We start from the raw sequence: 20323 nt of genomic DNA on the forward strand, positions 1-20323 counted from the left end.
TTTTCTGAAAATCCTTTTAGGTAGATATAGAATTCATGGTTAACAGTTGTTTTCTTTCAGCAACTTGAAGATACCATCCATTCCCTTTTGACTTTATTGTTTCAGTGAGTCAGAGTCAGTTGTCAATCTTATTGTTGCTCCTTTGAAGACAAAAGGTACCCACTCTTCCAGCCCTGACTGCTTTTCAGCTTTTCTCTTTGTTTTTATTTTCAGAAATCACACTGTGTTGTTCCTAGGTGAAGTTTCTTTATACAGACCCTGCCTGGTGTCTTAGGGCTTTTTGATTCTGCAGCTCTGTGTCATTTGTTCGTTTTGGAAAATTCTCAGTCATTTTTTCCCCCAATTATTTCTCCTGTTCCATTTTCTCTCTCCCTACCTACTGAAACTCCAATTATTTGTATATGAGGCCTTTCTACTATATTTCACAAATCTTTCAAATTACTTTCCATTATTTTGCCTCTCTGTGCTTTATTTGGGTATTTTCTTCTGCCTTATATTCTAGTTCACTAACTCTCTCTTCAACTAAATCTGGTGAATCCATCCATTTTTTAACAACTTTATTAAAGTATAATTTTCATACCATAAAATGCACCTACTGTAAATGTATATTCAATGATTTTAGTATGTTAATTCAGTTGTGCAACCATCACCATCACCACAATTCAGTCTTAGAGGATTTCCATCACCCCAAAAAGTTCATCTATTTAGATTTTAAATTCAGTAATTATATTTTTCAGTTCTAGGTTTTTATTTATAATTTTCAGTTCTCTGGCAAGTTTTTAAATCTTTTAATTCTTTGAATATATTAATCATAGTTATTTTAGAGACTATATCTGATTAATTCACTATCTGGATCCCTTGTAGGTATATCTTAGTTGTCAAATTTTTTCTTGGTTTTTGATTATGTCTCATTTTCTCACAGATCTAGTTATTTTTCATTGGGTGACAGATATAGTACATGAAAAACTCTAGTGAACATGAGGCTCTGGAAGATGTATCTTCCTCCAGAGAGGATTTTTGCTTTTGCTTCTGGCAGGCATCTAAGCTAGTGACACTAATCTGAAAATATTTCATTTTTGGCTTCAGTCCCTGTGAGAGTTTTTCTATTTCTGGCTCATCTTGATTCAGAGCTCCAAATGAAAACTGAGGTTGTTTACTAGGGTTTCTGCTCCTTGGCAGGACTTGACTACCTAACCCCATGAGTTTGTTGAAAGCTCTGTTAAGTTTTTAGTCTCTTAGCCACTACTTTTGGAATTGATAATTGTCTCAAGAAGAAGACACAAAAGCTGGGCTCACCTCTTAGATGAGGGGACTTTCCTGCCCCCAAATCTTAGCTCTGCTATTCCTCATTGCCTTGATGGCTCTCCAATGCTTCCAAACTGACTTCTTTTTTCTTTCTTTCTTTTTAATTTTAAGCATCTTTTCTCAGCAGAAGAGTTGGTCTCTAAACAAACTGGATCTACTATTGCTAGATATATTGACTACCATTGTAAGTAAGGTGACCATAATTTATCATACAAATCAGGATGCTTTTGAAAATGAAAGGAGGTAGTATTAGTCATTACACTGGGGCAGTAGGCACAAACCCAAACTATCACAAACAAATCAAGATATATGGTCACCCCAATAATAATGCATGGAGTACTTTGCTTAAAAAATATAAATTAATTTAAAATTCACATTGGCCATATCAAGAATGTGGAGATTTTGTCCCTACCCTTTGTAGTGACAGAATATTTAGTATTGAGGATACAAATGAGCCCTTGTTCAATATGAGAAGATACCATTCAGTAGCTCATTGTATCAGTAGAAGAACTTAACTATTCTACCCAGCCTGCTAGTTCATGGGTTCTATATCTTATTAATGTCCTTGGCTGAGACTTGGTACCTCCAAAAGACTAGTTTTGGAAACTCTTCCAAACAAGAGAGAATTTTTTTCTAAAAAGTTAAGAGAGAAGCCTTAGAGTTGAGAAGAAAATGAACATAATTTTCAAAAAGAGCACTGTGTACCCCCCCCCAACTTCATCTCTCTTATTAGAAATTCTGTACTCTGCTCTCATCTGCCAGAAATTCTATGCCCTGTTCCATGAAGGAAATAACATAATAAGTGAAGGGCTAGCTCTGCCTTGGCTTTTGAGGGAGCTATATTATCCACCTAGGTTATCTTCTAAAGTGAACTCCTTTAGGCTGGAAAGCTATTCTCTGACCAATGTCAGAGCTAAGCCCAAGGAGCTGCTCAATCGAATAAAACATGGTCAATATCTAATTACAGACTCACCACATCTTGTATTTTGCAGCCTGACCCTTCCTGGAATTTTGTTGTATTCAGAATACACTTCCTTTTCTTCATCTGCATATTTTAGATGGCTTGATTCAAAACAATGTTTTGTATATAAACAGCACAACATTTTTCCAAAGCACAGGCTTTATCAGCATATAAAGTAATTTGCCACATGCATTGTGTTTGCATCCGAGCAGATGGATAATAGATTACTTAGAGTTTCTAAGATGTCAGTGTATTTTCCCATCCACAGTACAGAGCAGTAGAGAAGGAAAACTACTCAATGAAAGCAAATTATGATTCCAACAATTTAACTCAGGTCCATATGTCATTCTCATTTACTAAGACCAATAGCAACAGAAAATAAAAGTGAAGCATTGAAAACATTGAGCCTAGCAACAAAGTAATGAGTTAAACTCAAGTAAAGAGTGATACTGAGGCCAATAACCTAGGGCCCAGTTTAGCTGAGATTATCTGTGGCTCTGAAGAATATTCAAGAGCTAAATTCCTCTGCTTGTTGTTAAATACTAGGCTGGAGAAAGGTTGGCCTCATTAAGCAAGACCTAAAACCAAAGGAAAAAGGAGGGCAAGGTCTCTACTTAAGGGCTTGAGACAGCACCAAGCCATTTTTTTCCCACATCATACAAATAACTAGAACCTCACCATCACTGTATCAGTCACAGAGCCAACTACAAAGGTCTTTTTCCACTCAAAGCAGTTTGTCTGCACCTCCTCATCCATCCCCCTATAGGGCAGAGTCTTATCTGTATTGCTCATCTCCCAATGCCCTGCCTCTCAACAATATCTAGCACTCCGTAGACCTCAACAAATATTTTCAGAATGACTGAATGAATTCTCATAACAACCCAGAGAGAGCTGAAAAGGCTGATTTCAACAGTGCAGAAGAAGCTACCAAGAAAAATTAAACTGATCCCCCATGGAAATGCCACTATTGTTTGCAGGGCCCCCTCCAGACTCCCAAAGTTTGGCGTTTTCTCCAAGTTTTTATTTCGACGTATTTCAAATCTAAGAAGAAAAGTTGAAGGCATAACATAATGAATAAGTTGCAGACCACAACGCTGCATCCCTAAATATGTTACAACAAGAAACCTCTCCTTTCATTCAGAGGTTTAATTTTTTTGACACCATACAGCATGTTCAAAACCGAGTGGTAGGGGACATTTTCAAAAGTTGAGCACAAAATTCACACCTTCAAGGAAGTTATTATATAGTTGGGGATTTAAACTGTACAAACATGAAATAATTCAAGATAATTAGGTCCTAAAGTTGGTGGCCTTGATTATAAGTGAAACAGGAGCTCAGAGAAGTGAGAAATCAGGTTGGGCTGACGTTTCACGGAGGAAATACATGGCAGAGACAGACTGGTTATTTATTAAACCTGTTTCTTCTTTGTCCTAGACACACATCCAGACTACTTTTCCCAGCAACCCCTCTTTGCAGTCAGATGTGGCAATCTTACCAAGTATTAGCTAATAGAATGGGAAAGGAAGTGGAATGTGCCACATCTAGGGCTGGCTGGTAAAAACATGCCACTCATGAGTCTCCACATTCTTTCCTTTTTTGCCAGTGTGATCCAAATAAGCACAATGACCTTGGGAGCCATAGATATTGACAATGGCAGAGCCATAGGAAGGAAAGTGGCTCATACCCTAAATCACCACCTGAATCAGAGCCATCCCTTAATCAGGGATACCCATTTTGGACATATAAGGAATAAACATCTATTGTTTTGATTCACTGCACTATGTTGGGTTTACTGAAGCAACTAGTGTTACCTCAACTAACACAAGTTAAGGCTTAAATTACCCCGGAATACGTGTGTCAGGAGGTAATATTTTGAAAATAATGACTGTGCTTTGCCTCTACTGTTTTTTGCACATATAATCTTCACCCTAGTTGCCCAGAGGCATTCATATGTTTCAGGGACTATTAGGATTATTAAATAAGGAATACAAAGAGAAAGAATAGTTCTTTTTCTGGCAATATGGCAGAATAGATACCTTTAAAATCTTCTGAAAACAATCAAAAATGCTGGACAAAACATTTCCTCAAAAATAGTTTGAAATGCTAACTTAGGCTTCTGTTTTTACAAGTTAGCAGGGCATAAGGGTCAGCGATAAAGTTGCTGGCACTGACAAAGCCAGGGCCCACCAAGGTACAAAGTGTAATAGGAGGTGCCCTGCTAAAGATAGGACTCCAAAAGGCTACCAGAATTGCCTGTCTCAAGAATCAGTGCTCAGTAGAAGGGAGAAAATCTTTACTGAACATTTATAACCATAAGACAATCCTTACATGGGTTTTGAGTATGAAGTGATTACATGGTCAGTCCCCAAACCTCTAGTTGAGAATTTTTAAGTCCTTGCTTTGCAGATTGGTGATGATCCCAGGCACTTGGGAGAAACAAATGTAAAATCTAGTGAAACTCACCTTCAATTCAAACCTCAAATCATTCCCATTGATAAAGTCAAAAAAAACAAGGTCACAGTAAAATAAAACAAAGTAAAATAAAAACCACACACACATGCATATAGAAACAAATCATGAACAAAAACTAGCAGAAATAAGAGATAGTAGAACTGAACCCATAGACATCAAATTTTTAAATTATCAACTAACAGTATTGTATGTCAACTCTATTTCAGTTTTTTAAAAGTCTAAAAAATTATCAGATGCACAATATAAAATAAATGTTTAAAAAATAATAGAAGAAAACAAGTATATAAACTGTGAGCAAGATTAGACAGGTTAGATACAAGAAACAAAAAAGACTGAAAAAATTATCGACTGTAGCATATAAAGATATTATATAGACAGAAAATATGAAAAAGAGGTTAATACATAGAGAAGACAACAGAAGTCTAACATATACCTAATCTAAACTCCAGAAGTAGAAAAAAAGAGTACTAAGCAGGAATAGTACTCTGAGAATCTTCCAGAATTGATGAAAAAAAATCAATCCACAAATTCACAAAACAAACAAAAAAATCCAAAGCAAAATAAATACATAAAAAAGAAATTCATGGGCTTCCCTGGTGGCGCAGTGGTTGAGAGTCTGCCTGCCAGTGCAGGGGACACGGGTTCGAGCCCTGGTCTGGAAGGATCCCACGTGCCGCGGAGCAGCTGGGCCCATGAGCCACAACTGCTGAGCCTGCGTGTCTGGAGCCTGTGCTCCGCAACGGGAGGCCGCGACAGTGAGAGGCCTGTGCACCGCGATGAAGAGTGGCCCCCGCTTGCCGCGGCTGGGGAGGGCCCTCGCACAGAGATGGGGACCCAACACAGCCAAAAATAAATAAATAAATAAATTAAAAAAAAAAAAAAAGAAATTCACATCTATAGACACTTTATAATAAAACTGCAGAATGCCAAAGATAAAAAGAATATCTTCAAAGCAGTTATAAGGTTTTCTTGAAAAACGAATACCTTCCATGACAAATGGCAATTAGATTTAGTATTATTTCTTAGCAGCAGAAGTCAGAAGACAACAGAACATTTTTAATGTGTTGAAAGAAAGTAACCAGAATTTTATACCTAGCAAAACTATATTTTAAGGAAAAAAAGGAAAGAATTAGAATTTTCCAACAAACAGTAAGTAAAATAGGTCTCCCTCAATTGATCCTCACTTAACAAAATCTATGAAGAGAAGTGATGGGTAGGGGAGTACAAGTCGGGGAATAAATTATAAGCAAAGAAAGTAATAAATATGTGGGTAAATCTGAACAAATTTCTATTTTTAAATGATAATGTCTAACCCACGAGGCTAAAAAAAATCACAAGATAGAACTAAAACACTGGGCAAAAATGGGACCCAAGATAGCAGGGGGAGGGGTGACAGGTGGTAATGACTGGAATTAAATGGTCTAAGCTCCTTGCATTGTTTAGGAGGAGAGGAAAGATAATGATTCACTTTAGACTTTTAAGTATGCATGCTTAAATTTCTAGAGAACCACTAAAAGAATAATAATAGAGTGTAAAACTTTCAAAGTACTATAGAATAATACATGAAATAAGGAAAAAATGTTAATCAATTCAAAAGAAGGCAAGAGGTGAAAGAAAAAGAAACATGAAGAGGTAGGACAAATGGAAAGAATAAAATAACATGAAAGAATAAATTGAAATCAATCTGAAATTACAATAAACATCAATGCTTACATATTTCATTTAAAAGATATGTACGACTGCATAAAAACAATACCCAGTGTTATGTCATTTACAAAAGATACATCTAAAATACAGGATGTAGGGACTTCCCTGGCAGTCCAGTGGTTAAGATGCCTCGCTTTCACTGCAAGGAGCGTGGATTCGATCCCTGGTCAGGGAACTAAGATCTCACATGCTGTGCGGCACGGCCAAAAAATAGAAAATAAAATAAAATAAAATACAGATGTAAAGAGTTTGACAAAACAAAGAATGGAAAACAAATAGCAAGAACTAATAATGAAGAAGCTATTATATCCTACTGTTGACTAGTATTGTTGCATGGACACCGGACAAAATATGCTTTAAGACGAAAAGCATTATGAGAGTTAAAGTGCACTACTTCATAATAATAAAAAATTTGATTCTCCAAGAAGATAGAAGAATTCTAAATGTGTATATACCAAATAGTGTAACTTCAAAATATATCAAGAAAAAAAATGATAATCTACCACCTTACTGAGAGATTTTTTTTTTTTTTAATTTTATAGCTACTTTATTTATTTATTTTTTTTTTTTTGGCTGTGTTGGGTCTTCGGTTCGTGCGAGGGCCTTCTCCAGTTGCGGCAAGCGGGGGCCACTCCTCATCGCGGTGCGGGGACCGCTCTTCATCGCAGTGCGCGGGCCTCCCACCATCGCGGCCCCTCCCGTTGAGGGGCACAGGCTCCAGACGCGCAAGCTCAGTAGTTGTGGCTCACGGGCCCAGCTGCTCCGCGGCATGTGGGATCCTCCCAGACCAGGGCTCGAACCCATGTTCCCTGCATTAGCAGGCAGATTCTCAACCACTGCGCCACCAGGGAAGCCCTGAGAGATTTTTAATACACTTCTCTCAGTAAAAAAATAGATCAAATGGGGATAGGGACTTCCCTGGTGGCACAGTGGTTAAGAATCCGCCTGCCAATGCAGGGGACATGGATTTGAGCCCTGGTCCAGGAAGATCCCACATGCCACGGAGCAACTAAGCCCGTGTGCCACAACTACCGAGGCTGTGCTCTAGAGCCCGCGAGCCACAACTACTGAGCCCGTATGCCACAGCTACTGAGTCCACATGCTGCAACTACTGAAGCCCGTGTGCCTAGAGCCCATGCTCCGCAATAAGAGAAGCCACCACAATGAGAAGCCCGCGCACTGCAACGAAGAGTAGCCCCCACTCACCGCAACTAGAGAAAACCCATGTGCAGCAACGAAGACCCAATGCAGCCAAAAATAAATAAATAAATAAATTTATTTTAAAAAAAAATTAGGATAGTGGTCATCCTGCAAAAGATAGTGCCTTAGGAGCATAAGGGGACCTCTTGGGTGAAGCTAACATTCTATTTATTTTATTTATTTATTTATTTATTTAAATAAATTATTCATTTTTTTTTTAGTTAATTAATTAATTTATGGCTGTGTTGGGTCTTCATTTCTGTGCGAGGGCTTTCTCCAGTTGCGGCAAGCGGGGGCCACTCTTCATCGCAGTGCGTGGGCCTCTCACTATCGCGGCCTCTCGTTGCGGAGCACAGGCTCCAGATGCGCAAGCTCAGTAGTTGTGGCTCACGGGCCCAGCTGCTCTGCGGCATGTGGGATCCTCCCAGACCAGGGCTCGAACCCGTGTCCCCTGCATTGGCAGGCAGATTCTCAACCACTGCGCCACCAGGGAAGCTCCCATTCTATTTATTAATATAAGTGCTGGTTACGTAGGTGTGTTCACTTAAAAAAAAAATCCATCTGTCTACAGATGTAACTGTAGACATAAATATACACACAATATATGTTTACATATATATAAATACATATGTATCTATACTATATATTTATATATACTAAAAATGGTGTGTGGATGTGTATATATATATAATGTTTCCATCTATATGAAATCATGTGCAACTAAACTATATACAGTTTCAGGATTTTAAAAGTATGTGGTAAAATTATAAAGAAAAACAAGGGGGGCTTCCCTGGTGGCGCAGTGGTTGAGAATCTGCCTGCCAATGCAGGGGACATGGGTTCGAGCCCTGGTCTGGGAAGATCCCACATGCCGTGGAGCAACTGGGCCCGTGAGCCACAACTACTGAGCCTGCGCGCCTGGAGCTTGTGCTCCGCAACAAGAGAGGCCGCAATAGTGAGAGGCCCGTGCACAGCGATGAGGAGTGGCCCCCGCTTGCCGCAACTAGAGAAAGACCTCACACAGAAACGAAGACCCAACACAGCCAAAAATAAATAAATAAATAAATAAATAAATAAAATAAAAATAAAGGAATTCCTTTAAAAAAAAAAAAAAAGAAAAACAAGGGCACAAACCAGAAACAACATACTTCACATCTACTCACATCCAAGTGGCTAGAATTTTGCCAATCTTTTTTTTTTATAAATTTATTTATTTATTTGTTTTTATTTTTTTGGCTGTGTTTTGGGTCTTCAACGCTGTGCGTGGGCTTTCTCTAGTTGTGGCAAGCGGGGGGGCTACTCCTTGTTGCGGTGTGCAGTCTTCTCATTGTCGTGGCTTCTCTTGTTGCACAGCATGGGCTCTAGGTGCTCAAGCTTCAGTAGTTGTGGCACATGGGCTCAGTAGTGGTGACTTGCGGGTTGTAGAACGCAGGCTCAGTAGTTGTGGTGCACGGGCTTAGTTGCTCCGCGGCATGTGGGATCTTCCCGGACCAGGGCTCAAACCTGTCCCCTGCATTGGCAGGCAGATTCTTAACCACTGCGCCACCAGGGAAGCCCAAATTTTGCCATTCTTAGCTGCAAGGGAGTCTTAGAAATGTAGTTAATGGACATAGGTGGGAAACTAGTTGACTGCCATAGGCAGAAATTCCATAGCCTTGAAAGTCAGGCTTTCTCCTGGGACAGGATTTTCGCCTATTAGCAGCAGTCTGGAGGACCCAGCTCAAAGAATTGACCTGAAGGCAGCAGAAGATACTGCTTTCTTCCATGAGTGACAGTGAAGTTGCTAATCTTTCTGCCTGGATGGTAGAAGGATGAGATGGTGGAGGGGAAGTGAAAGAAAAGCCCACCTCTTTCTGGGTCCAGTTAATGATGGGAAGGAAAAAGGAGATACGAGAAGAAGACAGTGGATTCTGCCTCTTGATAGAGGAGGTACCCCTGAGTACAGAGGGATGTCTTTGTGTCCATCCCCCTCCATCATCCAGAGCCCTAGGAAGAGAGGGTGTGCACCAGCCTGGAACACAACTTCCTCAGCCCAGCACTGCAGCCTGATCAAACAGAGGGAGCTGTGTGGTGGGGTGCCTCGGGTAGACTGTGGTCAGAGTAGTGGACCCCTTGCAAGGACCACCAGGCCAGTGGGCTTGATGGATGGTGTCACGCATACTCAGAGTTTGCTGCCAGTGGGAGCTGAGGGTGGACCCAGCCAGCAGGGGATGCCACGTCAGGTTCTGATAAAGCCAAGAGGATGACCAGATCAACTTTTTTTGCAAACTTCGGGTCACTTATTGGGTCCCAAGTGTGGTTTTTTGTTTTGGGGGGTTTTTTTCATTAAATAAAATAGAATGGAAAAGATCAGAGTACATCGAGTATAAAAAGGATAATAATACCTTGTAAAATTTCTATTTCAGCTATACAGGTTATTTTGTAAAAACTTTTGTATCACCTGTCCATATATGCTTACTGGAATCTCATGAAAATGTATCTGTATTTTACTTTGAATCTTTGGAAGCCACTGGACTAGACTATGTGTTATAAGAGCCACAGACTTCATCTGCTAATACAGAACAAGCAACACCGTGGCAAGAGACCCAGCCTCTGAGAGCCAAGGCCACCGTAACTAAGGAAACAGAGTTGCTAGTCCTCTGTAAGAAATAAGAGTACACGAGACACCCCTTCCCCACACTCTGACGTCACAGGCAAAGAAAGGGAACAACAGGAAGGAAGGGATATTGTTTTCCTAGGAAGACTGAGAATTATCTTAAGGGGCTATTTGGATTATCAGATCAAACTAAGTTTTTAAATGGATGGCATCAAAAGTTATTATTCTTTTTCCTGATAACCAATGGGTGTTTGCTGGGAGGAAGGTTTGCTGCAGACAAAATAGACAAATTGCATTTTTCTGCACCTCACGGTTGCAGAGTGGGTGAAACTGGTGACCCTACAATGTGTGAAGCGGGGAAGAAGAAGGTTGTGGTCAGGGAACAATATGAACAAAGTCAGGGAAGCTGGAAGGAATAAGGCAAGTTCAGGGATGAATGAACCCTGACCAGATCTGGGGGCATTTCCTGAGCACTAATGGGGACGGCCAGATTATAGAGGGTCTTGAAAGTTAGGCAGAGGAGGACAGACTCGGTAAGGAGGGTGAGGAGAGCAACAGGGAGCCCGCATAGGTTCTTAGTAGATGAAGGACATAACACAACAATAACAATGTAAAAATAAAAATAGCTCCAATAATTTAAGTTGTAACTATGCGTCAGGCTGTCTGTCAAGGGTTTATCATTAGCTTTCACAAGCATCCTTTCAGGATTTCCACATTAATGAGTCTTATTTCACATTACTGAGCCTGAGGTTAAGGTCACACAGCTCTATGTAGGTTTGAAAGCAAGAAGTCTAACTTCAAAGCCCATAACTTCCAGAGTGGTTTAGGGACAGAAGTCTTCAGGAGGACAGAGGAAGGAAAGGGGCCAGGAGGGACAGAGCACCTCGGAGGTTCCCAGCAGTATTCTCGGAGTGAGGCACTAGAACTCAAGATGAGATGACCAGGAGGTGGATTTCAAAGAAAGCAGCAAGGAGCCCTGGTGATAAATGAAATATCTGGCACATAAAGCAAGTGGCTGTCCAAGTTTCCCAACCTGGGAAACAAGGATAATGGTTGTAACAGAGAAAAACCAAACCAAAACAAAACATACACAACAAAATAAGTGCCCTTATAGAAAATTTCTGCCTGAATGCTTAAACTCAGAGCTTATGTCCTTCTCTTGTTCCCATTTCTCAGACCGAAAAACCACTTTTCTCAGGATCTTCATTTTGAAGTTCAGAGGACCACTAAAAATGACTCTTGTAAAGCATTCTCAGTTCCAAGACCGTGGAAGGAGCTGAGAAGTGGAGAGCACCGTAGAGGCTGACGGTGCCCGGCCCACGTCCCCTTCAGGCCTCACTACTCAGCGCCACCAGTCCGAGCCTCACCTCGACCAGAGGCATCAAGTCCCTCCCTGAGAACCTTGTCTGGCCGAAGCTCGCGCACCAACCTCAAGTGCTGGGAATCAGCGTCTCCTGAGAATCATCAACCAGTGCCTGGAAGCGCCATGCTGGACACCAGCTCTCAGCGTGCCTAGGTTCCCCTCGCAGTGTAACCGGGGATGGGGGGGGGGGGGGGGAAGGGGGCGGGGGGGGGATAGATGAGTCTCCCACTCGCGCCCCCTATTGTTGTCTTCCTGGGATCATCTCCCAAGTAAACTACCCACCCTGGAATCCTCCTTGCACAGTCCACTTATACCTGGAGAGAGGAACTCGGGGAGGGCGTCACTTCAATCTGTCGACATCAGCTTAGAATATAAACTTCAATAGGGCCAAATTTGGGGATACATACAGTTTAAGAAGCCAGTCAGAGTTAGCTGGTTTAAGAAGCCAGCTGGTTGGCTGTGCCGGTGATTTCTTCCCCTTTAGTTCCCTATCACAGGGCACAGTTGCTTATATGCCGTAGGCACGCAATAACTGTTCATTGAATGAATGGGTGGATGATTCGTTCCCCCAAATTGGTGCATATATATCTTGAACACGTCCCTAGATCAATTCTTTAAAATGATTTCACATGTGAGATCTGTGAAAGTACACGTGTGAAATATGAATTAGTTCAAGTGCTGATCATTTACCTGAAGTCTTCCAGAGAATCAGAAAGTGCCAGGCACCTGCATCACTGAAAATGTCCACATCGGTTCCATTGCTAGTTCCAACCGGTCACATACATACCAGGCATAGTGGGGTGCCCAGGTGAAGATTTAACTTGTCATTTTCCCCTTTGCCAGAAAGAGAGCAGAGCTCCTTGCTTAGATGAGAAAGTCAGACTAACCCAGTTTTACTTGGTCTATATAAACCCATGTGGAGTTTGTTTGATTTACAGGTAAGGGGATCTCAAGAAAGAGATACCCAACAGCCTCCTAATCTGACAACTTAAGCCACTTGTTTTTTATTCCGAAAAAAATAAAGGAGATATCATTGAATTTGCATCTCTGAGTTTGTTGAGCAGTTCATATGAATTATAAAGAGAACATTGTCTAGGAAATCTGTTTTCTGGATGCCACCAACAGAAATTCTAAGTGTAATATTTGGGTAATTAAAGAAAATCATATCCCTGTGGTAAGAGCCTTTTGTTTACCAACTAGGTGAATGTGCTAAGGGATGCATGAAGGGAAATTCAAAAGATGAAGGTGGCGACTTCCCTGGTGGCGCAGTGGTTAAGAATCCGCCTGCCAATGCAGGGGACACAGGTTCGATCCCTGCTCTGGGAAGATCCCACATGCCACGGAGCAACTAAGCCTGTGCGCCACAACTACTGAGCCTGGGTGCCTAGAGCCCGTGCTCTGCAACAAGAGAAGCCACCACAATGAGAAAGCCCACGCACTGCAACAAAGAGTAGCCCCCGCTCGCCGCAATTAGAGAAAGCCCGCACACAGCAACGAAGACCCAATGCAGCCAAAAATTAGTTTTAAAAAATTCATTCAAAGAAAGAAAAGATGAAGATAAATTAAGGAAGGTAAGCTCTGACCAGGGAACTAAAAGGTTCCTCCCATCACTAATGGTCAAACATGGGAATACAGAATGTCAAGAAGCAAAACCCTACTTCTTGCCAAAATCACAATATTTTTCCCACCCCTTGCAATTTTTCCCAGGAGGAGACTCCATTTCAAGCATAGACGGGGGAGTTATCAACCCTGGAATAGAAACAGAGGAGCAGTTGTAAGGTAGCCAGTGGGACGGAAAACGACTGGAACTTGGAGTCAGGGGGCCTGAGGGTGAGAACTAGTTGTACCAAAGAGCGTGTGGCCTGGAAACATAGTTACCTCAGTTTCTTCATCTGTGAAGGGACATTACTGCATATTATCATTATTTATTATTAGCAGTAGTAATGTTATATTAATACTAGATTATTATAATAATTAATAGGGGCAGCACCTGATAAACGAAAACCCCTTATCAGTTTGATGTGATTTTTCTATATTACCCAATATTGCCAAACTTAGCATGAGCAACTTATTTCTTTTCCGAGAGACCATTCTAAATGCTAAATACAATTCCATGACACAATATGACTGTCTTAATTTAGAGACATTATTAACTAGTCATTAAATGGTAACTGTTTCCATTTTACAGGCTGCAAAAATGTTAAGTTTGCCGAATTACAACATTTCAGACTTTAAAGAGAAATCTGAGGTTATCTAAAATCTAACCTTGTATAATATTCTAAAATCACCTCTTCCAGCAGGACTTGCTACTGTCTGAATCTTAAGAAAGCGACATCTGCAAAGGTAGCGGAGACACTCTGTGTAATATTTGGAGTCCTCCATTAACAACTTCAGCAAGGTCCTGGTAACTGGACAGCATCCTTGAGTTCCAAAGCAAAGTCCCCAAGAACATCGGAGTATAAATGCTCACTCAAGGAGAGTCACTGGTCTATTATGATGAATACGCCTTGGGACAGCTCCGTTGGTTTTCTATGGCTGTACACACTCATTCTTCTTTGAAATTCAGGTGGGAGGAGGAATAAGATCGATTTAAACAGCCTGAACATGAAAAGCTTTATTCAACCCAATTCAACAGACAAAAGTTAACCACAGTCATTTTCATCCACTACCACGGCCAACTATTTTGTGCTTATACTAGTTTTATCTATCTAGAGGAAATATTTTCTTTAAAAAAAGAAAAAGTGCCGGCACAAATTGTTGGAAGATCTGTGGCTTCCCAGAATATTGATTATTTTAATCGCCATCTCTGACCCACACAGGTACTAGACACATGGCAAGCACAGTGGAAGTAATAGGAGCATGCAGACAGGGGGCTGTCCTTTCTACTTCTATAAACTCCCCAACTGTGCAGCCTCCAAGAAACAATGCAAGGAGGTTTGCTGTGACCCTAAGAAGCACAATGCTAATGATACCGTTTGCGTGAAGTCTCTGCTGCTTGCTCCTTTTTTCTGTAACCGAGCATATGTGAATCAAGGGGTTGTGAAAATTAGGAGTGGAAGTGAAGGGGATCCCTCTGTCCGCCACCCCTAGAAATCTTAATATTTATGGCCTCTGGGATGTAAAAAAGGGGAACTGAACTCAATCCCAATACTGCCATTTCAGTAAATCTCAGAATAGAAGAGATAATCTGAATATGTTTGATGATATTCAAATATCATCCATGTGTTATCATTTTACTCAACACTCAAAACACTACCGCGTCTGCCAAGCAGATTATATAGCTTGGCAAACTTTCATTTCATGAATGACACTTAATATGAAATAATTTTCACTGACAGATAGAGTAACAGTGATATAACAGATCCTGAGGTGGTACTAGAATAAATCCACACATTCCAGGACAATGATAACCGACTAATCTCAAACACCTCCACATGATGTTCCTGTAACTTATGAGGAAAGGGGGCCCTTTAAAAACGTCCTTTCCTGGGGATATACATATATGTATAGCTGATTCACTTTGTTATAAAGCAGAAACTAACACACCACTGTAAAGCAATTATACTCCAATAAAGATGTAAAAAAAAAGTCCTTTACCCTTCCCTTATTACAGATGGAACCAGGGCTCTTTCATACTTATAGCCAGTCCAACCTAGCGCTATATACAGAATGGCTTATTAGAGCCCATTGTCTGCCATTCCTTTTTCCTCCTCTGAGCGCAAGTGCCCTCTTAAATTGTCAAGGCAAAAGTTCTCCCTTCAGCTCAGAAGTTCCAGGACTCTGCAAGCAATTCCCTCGGGGTCTTCCTTAGAGAATATTTGGGGCACTTTAAAAGCAGTGGTTTTCAAACAGTTCACAGGTCCTAGGGTGTGCCCCAGGCACAGCCCAGGAGAAAAGAGCAGATTCTGGGTTCCTGGCTCTCGGTTCCCCCAGAGCAGCTCTGTTTTTATTCCACTCATATATTAGGGTCCTGCATAAGACTCCATTTGGTGCTAAATATAAAACCAAAATGATGTCTTCAAAAATGTGTGAAAACCATCACAACAAATGGTGCCCTCTCTTAGGCTCTCTTAACCCCCTCCCCAGGCTGTTCCCTTCAAACGGAGGTTTCTGTACCTATTTTCCTTTAAAGAACCTCACCCTGTTTCCTCTTCCAAAATTTGAAACATACATGAATTGAAACTATTAAATATATTTATTTATAGTATTCAAAAAGTAATCCAGAGTTTTGCACAATAAATGTTTTCAAGGTTATGATTCGTTTTTCTCATACGGATTCCAGCCTGGCTTTAGCTATAGCCCCTCCCCAAATTCCAACTCTCCCCCACTCCATCAGCAAAGGAGGCATACACCTGACATTTAATCTTTATGGATTTTACTGTTACAAGCCAAGAGAAGAATGAAGCTGCCTCTTTCCCTTTACCTCTCCACAAAACTGGCATTTGGTTGGTATTCTGGGCTAATTATTAGAAATCTGGCATCATCATCAAAAAACACCAACTTCAGTCAATGTCTATATATCTGACAACTGAAAATGAATTGGAATTTTATTGAACATCTTGTTAATGTGTGTTGGTCAAATAAGTTGTATATAGCAGTATAATGACCAATGTTTCTAATCTCAGAGTCAAAAATAAATGAACAGAAAAGCCAAAGATTTGGAGTAATTTAATTGTACTCCTCAAAAGTCCATTTAAAAATGAACTGTTCTGAGCAAACTATTTGACAGACAATGGAGCATGAAGGCAGATTCTAGAAACTAACAAATCCCATTCATTTCCTTCAGTTTGTAAAAACAAGCAACTGACATGTTTCCTGCCAATGAACATAGTTGAAAGATAAGAAAGCTCCCTACAGGAAATCCTTTGCTAAAAGAGAACAGTTGTGCCACTAAGCTTAACCTTTTTCACCAAATCTCAATCAGTTAAATATTTGACAAGACGGGATCATGAAGTACATGCTAAATCACCCCAATGATGCTATATTGCTTCTAACGTCTGTATTTCCTATGGCATAGATGCAGGATATTAAATAAATATTACAGTATAGTTAGGATTCTTTCCACCTCCTCTCCCCTGCCACCATGCAATTAGTTGATGAAAACAAGGGAAATTTTCTGCTTTTTAAAAAGACCAAAGTGTTAGTTAAGTGAGATGTAAAATTGACCATTTTCAGTTAAGATTAAGCAATACCATGCTATAAATCATCACGATTGTAAGAAGGATATTTCTAAATGAATATCAAGCACTTCAAATTTAAAGACTACCATTGACAAGATTAGAAAAATATAAGAAATGCACCGGTTTTATATTTACAAGCTTCAATGTTGATCCTCAAATTCAAAATTTAGCCTCCTCAGTTATTTTTCGCTTAGCAAAGTGAAAGGGGGAGATCTCCAAACTTTTCTTTCTTTACTCTCCTCACTAAAACCACTACCAAGATATTGAAAATATTTGCAACCTTGAGTTGGGGAACCTCTCAATTATCCTAAAAACTAAAGCACTCTTCTCCATCCACAGAAGAAGAGGAAACTTTTCTAAGTTAACCAAAATAATAATAATTGCAGTTTTGAAAGAGCCCTTATTTCTGTTTAGGATTATCCTTTCCCTGCTTCGCTACTAAGAACACCCTTCCTTATACTTCCCAAAGCACCAGACAGAGTCTTCATCTATCCTGTACAGGCAGCCTTAGAGCAAAGCTCCAAAATGCCACAGTTCTTCAAATTCAATTGCAACAGTTCAAGTTAGAAGCCTCTTGCAAACAGAAACTCTTCATTATACCATCCCCAAATGACTCTTCAGCCACAGGTAACAGCCTAGTCTTTACAGCTCCACAAAGAGTGTTGTTTAACAGTAGACATACAAATCAGTTCGCTTCCACAATTAAGTGATCAAATATATTCTTCTTAGCCTTCCCTGGCGCAACTCCGAGGTAGCAAAATGCAAAGTAAGCACGCGTGCTCATCCTTGCTTTAAGCCCTTTTCCTCACATCTTTTCAGTAAAAATACAGTTATGAAATCCAGGAGACTGCATTTTTGGTTGTTGTTGTAAAATGACCTTGATTTGACAGGCACGGTCTCAGGTTTCAACAGATGCTGTGGGAAAGCTTACAGAAGGCAACGTGTTCTCCAGGCATCTGTGATGACATGCAGGTTTTGTTTTTTGTGTTTTTTAAATGGTGGTTATGGTAGTGTACGTGTGTTGGAGGGGGTAACTCGTCTCAGTTTCCATGACAACCATGTCTCTACTCATCGGTTGTTAGATACCATCCACTTCCTGTGTCTAAATTTTTAAGCCAATCAGAAAAGTGTTTATACATTTAACAACTTCTGGGACGGTGCTTCTTTAATTGGGGTGTTTTAAGGCTCAAATGGAGTTGTCCACCGGCCTTATATTTTTCCTCTTATGTAGAACATTTCACAATATTTACCAACTCATTCTTTTAAGGTGAAGAATGCCCTTTTTTTTTTTTAACTTGAAATGCATTCTCCTCAAACCAGATGCCACAATTTCTTATAACAGTGTGCAAGCTGATTTTGATTGTTGGCTCTTCGTGGCCTTTTTCTTTCACTGTTACAGACTTAAATTTAGTGCATGATACATGCTAATAAGGCACAAGACACTTACATTATCAAAGTAAAGATACAGTTAAGCACCGTCTGCTGACAGTGATATTTAACTCTTCAGATCAAAAAAAAAACAGGAAAAATTATTCTAAGTTGAACAACTTTGCATTCTGTAACTCCCAAGGAGAAACCATTGAGAACGTATTGTAAAGTGATATGTCTATAAAAGCTGATGTCTGCAAAGAAATTTGTCACCAGAATGGCCTACTTTCTTTGGATAGAAGCAACAACAAAAAATTAAACACAAAGGTATCTCAAGCAAACTGCACCCAAATTAAAAATCAACCTTGCAGAAATCTGGGCACGAGAAGGCTACTCTGAAATTACAGCATGATTTTCAAAGAAGGTTTTGGGTGACTGTTTCCCTAAGTCTTCATTGAACTGACCAATCAGTGTGAGAGCAGAGTGGGCTGGAGTCATTTGTGCAGTCTTCCGAGCTCTCCGAGCTGCTCTCCCCTCTCTAAGGCAGCGCTGGCGATCAATGAAAAACAGGGAACAAAAGGAATATAACAGGATGTCTCCTTAGCTAAGGAAAATGATTCCCTTTTTCCTCAATGAGCCAGCCGCACCCTGCCCACAACAGCTCCACATGGGAGCTCCCAGCAGACCAGACCTTTCGGCTGAAGCACATTTTACATGTGCAAATCATGTGTCCCAACTGCTGGCAAATGTGTCACCTTAAGCATATCCTGTGACAGAGGGCTCCCCGAGCCCAACCAATTGAAACTAATAAATTAAATAAATTAATAATCCCACCATTAAAAGCTGCCAAGAAAGACTGTGTTTCCCTTTCCCAAATGTCAAATCCGAGAGTATAAACAAAGCATGAAAAATAGTCTCTTCAGCCTCCCCAGCCAGTAATCATGGTTTTCTCCTCAAAACCAGGTTTCTCCAAAAAGAGAAATATTCTGACTGCCCTCAAAGGAAACTCTCATCTGTATATGTCATATCAGGATAACCAGTTACAGTATTCGAAAAGAGGTTTAAACTGCCCACAGATTTGACACTGTTTATAATTGATAGCAAAACACTTGCGACAGCAATGCTGTAAACTCTGCCCGAGCCAAACTCCACATTTAACACGTTAGTTCCTTGAAAATAAAAGTAATGCCTGGGGAGCCCACAAAAGTAAAGACCTAGGAAGTAATTAACAGAATTACATCAATTATTTCATAATTTTTAAAAATTACCCATTTGTCTGCTATTTCAAAAAAAATTTTTTTAAACTACTATCCACAAATGCCTGAGAAACTTTTTTTTTTTTTTAAATGAACTTACTTTTGAGACAAAACTAATGAAAATATGCAACTTGCCAGCCCTGGATCTCTCCCATTCGGACTGCATGCTATAAATCAATCTGAAACCAGGTGGAAATACGGGGGCGGACACCTTAAAAAATCAAAGGGTGCCCCAAAATGCAGCAGCCTGAACTGTGAGGGCTTCTCGTGACAATGCTGAACCAGAGCAGAAGGTCAGGAGGCAGGAAATGAGCCCCATTTTCGTTACCTTCGATCGCCTGCCCCCCCTGCTGCTTCTCGCGGCCGCATTGGGGGGCTGCGGCGGCGCTGGACTCGCGGGTGGCCCCGCCGCCGGGTCGCGCCGTCTCCCGGCAGAGCTGCAGCCGATCGCGGCCGGAACCCCGGCTCCAGCCCCGGCGCCCGCCCGGGGTCGGCGGCGCGGCTCCCACCCGGGCCCGGAGCCCTGCTGGGTCCTAGTGCGCGCCGCGCGCCCGCCGGCGGCCAGGTCTGCAGCCCGCACTTACGGCAGGCGGCTCGCGAGCACCGTGGTTCCCCGGGAAAACCGAAAACCCCGTCGTTCCCTTTCAAAATCAGACACGGTAGGTGCGGATGAGCTGGAGCTTAATGTCAAATCCCGGCCTAAGATGTTAAAAGAAAAACATTGGCGACAACTGAACTCATTGAAGGCGGATATTAACATCTGTAGCCCCAGTGTAAAGCGTAGGGCAGTAACTGGTTTCCGTAGGTTCGCCCGGTGCACTTGTGATATTGTACATTCACAGACGGTAAGAGAGAGTGCGGGATCAGTAATGATAGGTTTCGAAGATAAATCGGCGCCCCCGCGAAAAAAAAGGT

The 20323-nt window shown here is 41.0% G+C and overlaps 1 protein-coding gene across 1 annotated transcript in view; it reads right to left on the bottom strand.

The window, feature by feature from the left end:
- FOXN3 (forkhead box N3) overlaps positions 1-19869 on the bottom strand; it is a 406052-nt gene extending 386183 nt beyond the window's left edge. The window contains exon 1 of the mRNA XM_059914802.1: positions 19737-19869. The gene's annotated coding sequence lies outside the window, so the exon portion shown is untranslated. The remainder of the gene's footprint in view (positions 1-19736) is intronic.
- Between the last annotated feature and the right edge of the window lie 454 nt (positions 19870-20323).

Source organism: Balaenoptera ricei, chromosome 2 (assembly GCF_028023285.1).
Source record: "Balaenoptera ricei isolate mBalRic1 chromosome 2, mBalRic1.hap2, whole genome shotgun sequence".
In the NCBI taxonomy this organism is placed as follows: domain Eukaryota; kingdom Metazoa; phylum Chordata; class Mammalia; order Artiodactyla; family Balaenopteridae; genus Balaenoptera; species Balaenoptera ricei.